Below are 8,647 nucleotides of genomic sequence, written 5' to 3'. Positions count from 1 at the left end.
CTGGATCTCTGTTCTGTTTTCTCATATGGCTTCTACTTTTTGGTCTTCCCATTTTGGCTGCCTTTCTGCATCTATTTCTCTGTACTAATCAAAGCTCCTAAGTCTCCTGGTCTTATTACTGTAGCTTTGTGTAGTAGTTGTCCAGTGGCACAGTCCTGAGAGTGGTTCAGCTGCAGGGCAAGTTTAGCCCCAAACTTTGCCCCTCCAGGACCACATGTTAAGATTCAGTAAGCAATCCACAGATGCTGTGCTTATAGTTGCCTCAGGAAACCATACCAGAAACCAAGGCCAGCTGCCACTAGTGTGTCTTGACTCTACTCAGCAAGGAGCACCTTACTTGCTGAGGATACACCTGGAGGTGGCTTAGGTGGGGCTGCAAGTTGAGGGAGGTGGGGTTTCAGGGAATCCTTTGGGCCAAGTGACCTTTTATCCAGTATGATGACATCTCAGTTATGGTGGCGCTGCGATAGCACACTGGAAGTGGGGAGGCCTCTACAGAGGAACAATGGATACTGCTGGCACTTCTGTCCAGGTGAGAGCCTCACCTCCAGCCCTCATTCTGACAACTCAGTGTCTCCCTATAAGTACCTAGTGCCCCCTACGCAGCCGACTCAGCACTGGTGCTCAGAGTGAGAATGTCCATCACTCAAAAGTCCACTCACAGACACGGCTCCTTTAAGAAGCATCTGCTGCTGCTCTCTGCCAATGCTATGGCCTCTGTCCCACTCAGCCACTCGAGATTGGGCAGCCTAGTATCCTTGCCCCCTCCTGCCTTCTATCACTGCAGGGCAATTTCTCATTTCTCTCCCTAGTTATAGGGCTTGTTCATCTAGATCCCAGGTGACTTTCCTTGATGTTTGCTCTGTGGTTCTGTCACAATTTTGATTTGGTCGCAACATGGATGATCAAATCCTCTATCATCTATGCCAATGTTTTTCTCCCCTCTTAAATTTATTTTTGTTTTTATTTATTTATTTTTTGCTGTTCTGATTGGTTGTTTTCTTCTATTTTTTTCTTCCAAATTGCTGATTTCATCCTCTTCTTCATCTAAGCTATTGTCAATTTCATCTAGTGTATTCATCATTTCAGTTACTCTATTTTTTATTTCTCACTGGTTCTTTTTTTCTATGTTTTTATTTTTTTAATGGTTTCTGGTTTTTATGTTTTCTATGCTTACTATTTCTGTTAAAGTCCTCACTGAGATCATTTATTATTCTTTTATATTCATTGACCATACTTATAACCAGTGCTTTGAACTCTGTCTTTGGTACATTGCTTACCTTCGTTTCATTTAATTTCATTTAGTTCTTTTTTCTGGAATTCTCTCCTGTTGTTTCATGTGCAATATCTTCATTTCCTCATTTTAGTTGCCTTTCTGTTTGTTTACATGTGTTAGGTGGATTTGTTACATCCACCTCTTCTTGCCAGGTGGCCTTATGCAATAGGTGCCCTTGTGGCCCAATGGCCCAGTCTACCTGATCATCTGTGCTGGGAGCTCCAGGGGTGTTCTTTGTGTTATTTTTGTGCCTCTCCTATTGTAGTTAAGCCTTGGTTGCTGTTAGCATGTCAGTGGATGGGATTGAGCCTCAGGCTGACTGTGAGGATTGTCCATGCCCACAGAATATGAACTGCTGTGTATGATTTACCCCATGGCGTGTGATTTACTCCAGCATGCCTGTGTACCTATTGAGATCACCTTTTGAGGGTGCCACTTATGGGGCAAATCAGGTGATGCTCTGTTGTGGTCTCCGATGCTGGCTTCCTGGTGTGTTGGCTTTGTGGTCTCTTTGGAGGGGCTGCCATGCAGTAAAAGGTCAGGGCTGCCTGCAACCACCTGGGGCTACCTGGAAAGAACTACAAAGCTTTTCTCTGGTGGTTGCTGCCTGTGCGGAACCGAGAGGCAAGAGTGAGACCACACTGTGAACTGAGACTTGCTGCCACTAGTGCTGGGCCTGGGGCAGCTCAGAAAAATGTCCCAGGCACCCCGTAGGCATGAATCTGCCTGCTGACTGCCCATAAGACTCAGTAGCTCAGAGTCTTTAGGTGGTGAGTTCGGTGGGGCAGGAATCCAGGGAGTCACTAGAGTAAAGTGAGTGGATTTCACCTGACCAATGCAGATTCAGATTTGGTACCAGTTCTGATCTTGTGTCCTCTTGCAAAAGTCTCAGATCATAGCAAAGCTAGCCACTATACACTCGGGCTTGCAGACACCAGAGATTTGTTCAATAGATACTGCATCTCAGGCTGGGGCTAGTTGCCTGCCACCGAGATTGTCTCCAGAGGTGCATGAGCTGCAGCCTGTTGATTGTTGCTAAAAGAGCCTCCTGCAGAGAGGTTTGGGTGGTGCAGGTTACCCAGTCATGGATACATCTCTAGTAATTAGTGAATTAGATGGGACAGGGTCTCAGGAAGTTCACCTGGGTAAAGTGATCAGATTTCACAAGACCAATATAGATTCAGATTTGGTGCCAGTGTTGAGCCTTAGGCTTCCTGCAAATGCCTCATCATATTGAGGCCAGCCACCACCTGCCTTGGACATCCGAAAACTGTTCAAGAGACACTGTGGTTCAGGCTAGCACTGGCCACTTGCCACCAGAGGCTTCCCCTGAGGTGCATTAGCACAGGACTGTGGATTGCTGTTGTATATGCTCCCTACTGAGAGCTCAGGGTGGTGCTGGCTACTGGGTAACTAGCCTGCCTGTGCAATTTGTGAGCTGAGGGATGCAGGGCCTTAGGGAGCTATCGACTAAAATGAGCTGATCTCAGCAAGCTAATGCAGATTCAGATTCGGCTGTGTGTGGGGAGGGCTCAACACAGGTAAGATGGCACCTACCTGTAGACTACACAGGAGGGAGTGCCAAGAAGAGAAAATGGTGGCTGTCCCTCCAGCCCTTGCCTTGAAGCCACACAACTCAATCTTTCCCCGTGTGTCTCTGGCACCTCCTGAGCTGCTGAGCCTCTGCCAGAGCCCAGCATGAGTGTCTGCAAGTGAGTGATTCTGTGCATGGACCTTTTAAGGGGATGTTTGGATTTCCAGTTTCCTTCCACCTCACCTAGATGGCCAGAATCCTCACTGAATTTTACAGTCAGATTTTGTAAGGACTCCTCTTCCTAGGACTGGGACCCTGAGCTAAGGACCCCCTGTGTGGGACTGGGGCTCCTCACTCTTCTGGGGCCAGCTCACTTCTCATCTCTGCCCCTCCTAACAGTCTCAAAGTAGTGTCGTCTTCACATCTTCCATTACAGGTAATATGTTCAGCTAGACTTCAAGCAGTTCTCCAAGTTGATTATTTATAATTTAGTTGTAACTTTAATGTGACCATGGGAGGAGGTGAGCTGCATTTACCTAGCCCACCATCTTCAAGCTAATTAACATTTTCATCACATCACAGTTACTGTTTTGTGTGTATGTGTATGTGAGAGAACACTTGAGGTCTACCCTTTTAGAAAATGTTGAATATAAAATAATGTTTTATTAACAATAGTAACCACAATGTGTATTCTATATTGATAATTTTCACAGTGGAATATTAGTTATTCGACTTTTATGTTGAATAGTCATTCTTTCTTGTGCTCCATATTCTCATATTAATGAACAATGTGCAACTCTCAACTTGTACAGAATTGACATTTTTAATATCTTGAAGTTCTGTAAATACTTCTCATTTCATTCATATTTTCCTTTATGCATTTTACATCCCTCAAAACTATTGTGTATATTTTTGTTATTTATTCTGTCGGATTAAAATATTCCTGTTATTTTATACTTTGTTACTCTAATGTATGAAACATTTTTCCTGTTACATATTTTTTGTGTTTACTGATATAAAGAAATCTATCAATTGATGTATGTTAATCCTGAATCCAAGAATGGCGTTTACTACTTTAGCATTCTTTATTGCAGAGAAAATATTACTTTCAAGCAATAAAAAGAGAGATTCTTTTATTCCATTTCTTAGGCCTCTTTTTCTTAACTAATTTGATTAATCGAATCTTTGTGTATGTGCATACATAATATGAATACGTGTCTTTTTCTTTTGTACTTTGCTGCCAGAGATAACCAATGGCTTATATATTTTTTTGTTAAACATTTCTTGCATTTTTGTATCTTTAATGCTCATTTCTATATCCATAGATGCACCATAAAATTCTGTATGTCTTGTTTTTTTTCTTTCAAAGCCCTGTTTTTTAAATTATTCCATTTCAATACATGAAGCTATTTTTTTTTCAGGTTTAAGAAAGTATGGGATTTCCTCTTTTGCAAAAATTAAAAGCAGTATTTTTTAGGTCCATATTTTCCTTTGAACATGTACTCAATTTTACCTAGAATATTGATTGGAAGTGGAATTATTGCCCCAAATAATTTTTCTTTTTGAGTTTTATTAATATTTGAAAATTTCTCCCCAAAGTAACTACAATAATTTACATTGTCAACAGAAACATTTGAATTTCTGTTCTCTATTCTTACAAAAACTGAATTCTGATAAACTTAAATATTTTCAATTCATGGTTTGAATATTGTTAGATAAAAATAAAGTGTGCTCTGTAAAATTTAAATATCAGAAAAAACAATAATTATTATTTATGTAGCCATGTCCCACATAATATTTGGAGCAAACTTATGCTAAGATTTATTTGTTTTGTATCAGATATTCACATTTATTGGGTGTCCTGTATTCTGATTTGCTTAATATTGCAATTCGGCAACCCTGAACCTCAATGCCAGTGGTGTATGAACTGCATTTGCTGTTGCTTCTGTATTTTCTGCTATCTCCCAAAGACTTAGGCACATATAAGGGTCTGGGCACATCTTTTACTCTTGGGCAAGTGATATTTTGTGTCATTGCTGCAAATAATTGTTCCTTCATAATTTCATTCTATTTGCTGAAATAAGAAATAAATTTTTATTATATTGGTTTATATTTAGCAACATCACTAAATTCAATTTATAATTACTTATATACAACATTAACATTTTACACCTTACTAAAATTTTAAAACCAGGTCAACAGATCATCTCAATTTTTCAATACCTAATAAAGAAATGTAGAAAAGTGACATTACCAAGAAGGCAACACAGGTCATTCCTGACTTTGCCTGTCTAATCAGAAAAACAACAACTATTCATGGACAACACAACAGTGTGAGAATCCCGGAACAGAGGGCTGAAGCTGAAGCACCCACTGCACCAGGTAGGCCAAGACAAATTGTGTTAGAAGGGTAAGAAAAATCTCCACATCTGCCCACGTTGCCCCTCCCCCAAGCTGGCACAGCAGGGGTTTTTTGGAGCCTCCAGTGCGAAAAGAGAATCCAGGAGTGATATCCAGAACCCCCTCAGCATTGTGGGTTACTTTTTGGGAGCCCCTACTCCAGTTTTACCCCACAGATATTGCAGGGGAATCTGTGGTGCTAAAGCAATAGGAACATAATTGTAAAAGAGAAGCAAGAAAGGACTTCTGACAACCAGGACTAGGATCTTGGCAGACCAAGTTCTTACCTATCCAGCTGCTTTTCTATCTGCATAAATAAGTCAGGGGTGCAGCCTCTCTAGGGACCTCAACCAGGTGCAGGTCTGCCTGATTCAGTTCCTCAAGTGAAGAGCTCCATGGCTCTGGAGATTTGTCTGCCCACATCCAGGCAGAAGAGCTGAGTGATAGGCCCACTTGCTGTGAAGTTTGGGTCCCAGACCCAACTGACAGACAGGGCTAGCAAGAATACCTGCATAACCTAGCAATTTCTCATCCAAGAAGAGGGCAGGCAGAGCAGACTGACCTCAGAGCAAAGCTGGTACCTGGAGATGAGGGTTTCCCTGCTGCACCCAGACATTGGAGTTAATTTACAGCACTACCTGTTACTGAGCATGGCTCCCAGCCCTGTCTGACAGAGCTGAGAAGATCAACTGGAAGCTGTGTAACCCTGTATCACTGGAGTTGAGAGGCAAACAAGTAGAGCTGATCATACTCAGTACAAAATCGGTGGTCTGTTTAGCCAGAGAACTTGGGACACAGGTCACTTCTGTCAAGACCTTAGAAAAAGAGCCTTAGTGGCCTTGGAGCTAATTCTCCTCCTGTGCTCAGACAGGAAAACTAATCTGTAGCCCCACACATTGCTTAATGCAGCCTTCAGCGAACAGAGAACCTCACCAGAGAATACAGGAAGCTGTGAAGCCCAACCAACAGGCCTGTTTAATGTGCCACTTAAACAGAGAGCACAGCCCATGTCTTTTCCTGACTGCAGAGCAAAACCAGTGGCCTTACATGACCAGGATATGCAGTGCACAATTTGTCTGATTTAGGTCCACATATAATGAGCTGTTCAGGCCACAAGTCCTGTCTTGCTGTCCTGCGATAACAAAGAAATTAATTCATAGCCTCACCTACTGCTCAGTATAGTATCCAGTCCCTGCCACCTGATCGGGAAACCCAGGCAATCAAGGAGCCCATCGTACAGCCTCACTTGGGCAGGGAACTAAGCCAGCAGTCTTATTCAGCTGTTCCCTGGTGGTGGCACACTCACTACCCTAAACCACAGAGCTTGAACTGTTGCCTTACCCAAAAACAAACCACGATAACAGAACCCATCTGTGCAAGCGCATGACCAGCAGACACATCAAGAAACCCAAACTGAGTTGACAGGCAACAAACTGTCTTCGCCAAAGAAAAATGGAAAAATCGAATAGGTGTCTGCTTACTCAAATGTGCAATGTAAGAAATCAAGGATCAAAAAAAAAAAAAATCAAGTCAATATGACACCGCCAAAGGAAACCTATAAAGCTCTTGTAACTGACCCAAATAAACAAGGATCTACGAACTGTCAGACAAATAATTCAGGATAATCCTCTTAAAGAAATTTAGTGAATTACAACAAATGCACATATGGAAAACTAAACAAAATTAAGTAAATAATGCCTGAATAAAGCAAAAGAAAATTCAACAAAGAAATAGAAATTAAAAAACAAAATCCTAGAGTTGAAAAATACAATAACTGAAATAAAGAATTCATTATGGAGCTTCAATAGCAGACTCAAACAAGCAGAAGAAATAATCAGCAACTTGAAGATAAGACATTTGAATTACTCAGAAAAGAAAAAATAATAATAATGAAGAAAGCTTTTAGGGCTTATGACACACAATAAAAATACAATATTTGCATTATAGGAATTCCAGAAAAAGAAGAGAAAGTAAAAGACAGAAGATATTTTTAAAACAACAATAGCTGAAAACTTCCCAAACCTAGAGTGAGAAATAGACATCCAGATTCAAATACACAAAGGATCTTGAATAGGTCAAGAAGTTACAGCCATATCAGCTCACACTGTAATTTAATTGTCAAAAGTCAAAGGCATCTATGTTGTCACAAATGGCAATATTTCATCTCTTCTTATGGCTGAGTAATATTCCATTGTATGTATGTACCACAATTTCTTTATTCAATCATTTATTGTAAGACACTTTGGTTGCTGCCATCTCCTGGCCACCACGAATAATGCTGCAATGAACATCAGTGTGTAAATATCTTTTCGGTTATGAGTTTTCAAGTCTTTGGGGTAAATACCCACTAGAAAGATTCCTGAGTCATATGGTAGATCAATTCTTTGTTTTTTGAGGAACCTCCATACTATTTTTAATAGTGGCTGCACCAATTTGCAGTCCCACCAGAATTATGAGGGGCCTTTTTCTCTGCATTCTCTCCAACACTTGTTATTACTTGTCCTGTTGATTATAGCTATTCTAACAGGTGTGAGATGGTATCTCATTGTGGTTTTGCATTTCCCTAATAGCTAGCGATGTTCAACATCTTTTCATATGTTTGTTGGGCATTTGTATGTCTTCTTGGGAGAAGTGTCTGTTCAGATCCTCTGCCCACTTTTTGGATTGGATTGTTTGTTTGTTTGTTTTTGTTGTTGTTATTGAGTTACATGAGTTCTTTGTATATTTTGGATATTAGGCCTTTATTGGAGGCATTGCTTGCAAATATGTTTTCCCATTTGAATGGTAGTCTCTTTACCTTGTCGACGATTTCTTTTGTTGTGCAGAAGCTTTTTAGGTTGATGTAGTCTCATTCATTTATTTTTGCTTTTACTCCCCTTGCCTTTGAGGTCACATTCATAAAATCCTCTTTAAGTCCAAGGTCCATGAATTTAGTTCCTAAGTTTTCTTCTATGCAATTTATTGTTTTGGGTCTTATATTCAAATCCTTAACCCAATTTGAGTTAATTTTGGTGTGTGGTGATAATCAATCTAGTTTCATTCCTTTTCAGGTGGGGACAGAAAGAAATCTAACTATTGGAGGTGAACACACAATGCAATATATATATTATATTATAATATGTGCAATGTTAATGTATTATATATATTACTGTTAAATTGTGCACCTGAAACTTACTGGATTTCGTTAACCAATGTCACCATAAAAAATAAAATAAATTACAGTAAAAAGAAGTCAAAGGCAATACAGAAATTTAAAAGCAGCAAAAGACAAGTTACATACAAGAAAGCCCCATAAAACCATAGGAAGATATCTCAAAGACAATTTTGAAAAGAATGGAATCACATTCATATTATGGAAAAAATACTGTCACGTGACATGGCAACCAGGGACACGTATGTTGTGGGAACTGCACCAACTGTAATAAAATATTTTATGA

This window comes from Pteropus medius, unplaced genomic scaffold (assembly GCF_902729225.1).
Source record: "Pteropus medius unplaced genomic scaffold, Ma_sr-lr_union100, whole genome shotgun sequence".
Lineage (NCBI taxonomy): Eukaryota > Metazoa > Chordata > Mammalia > Chiroptera > Pteropodidae > Pteropus > Pteropus medius.
This window is presented reverse-complemented; position numbering follows the sequence as displayed.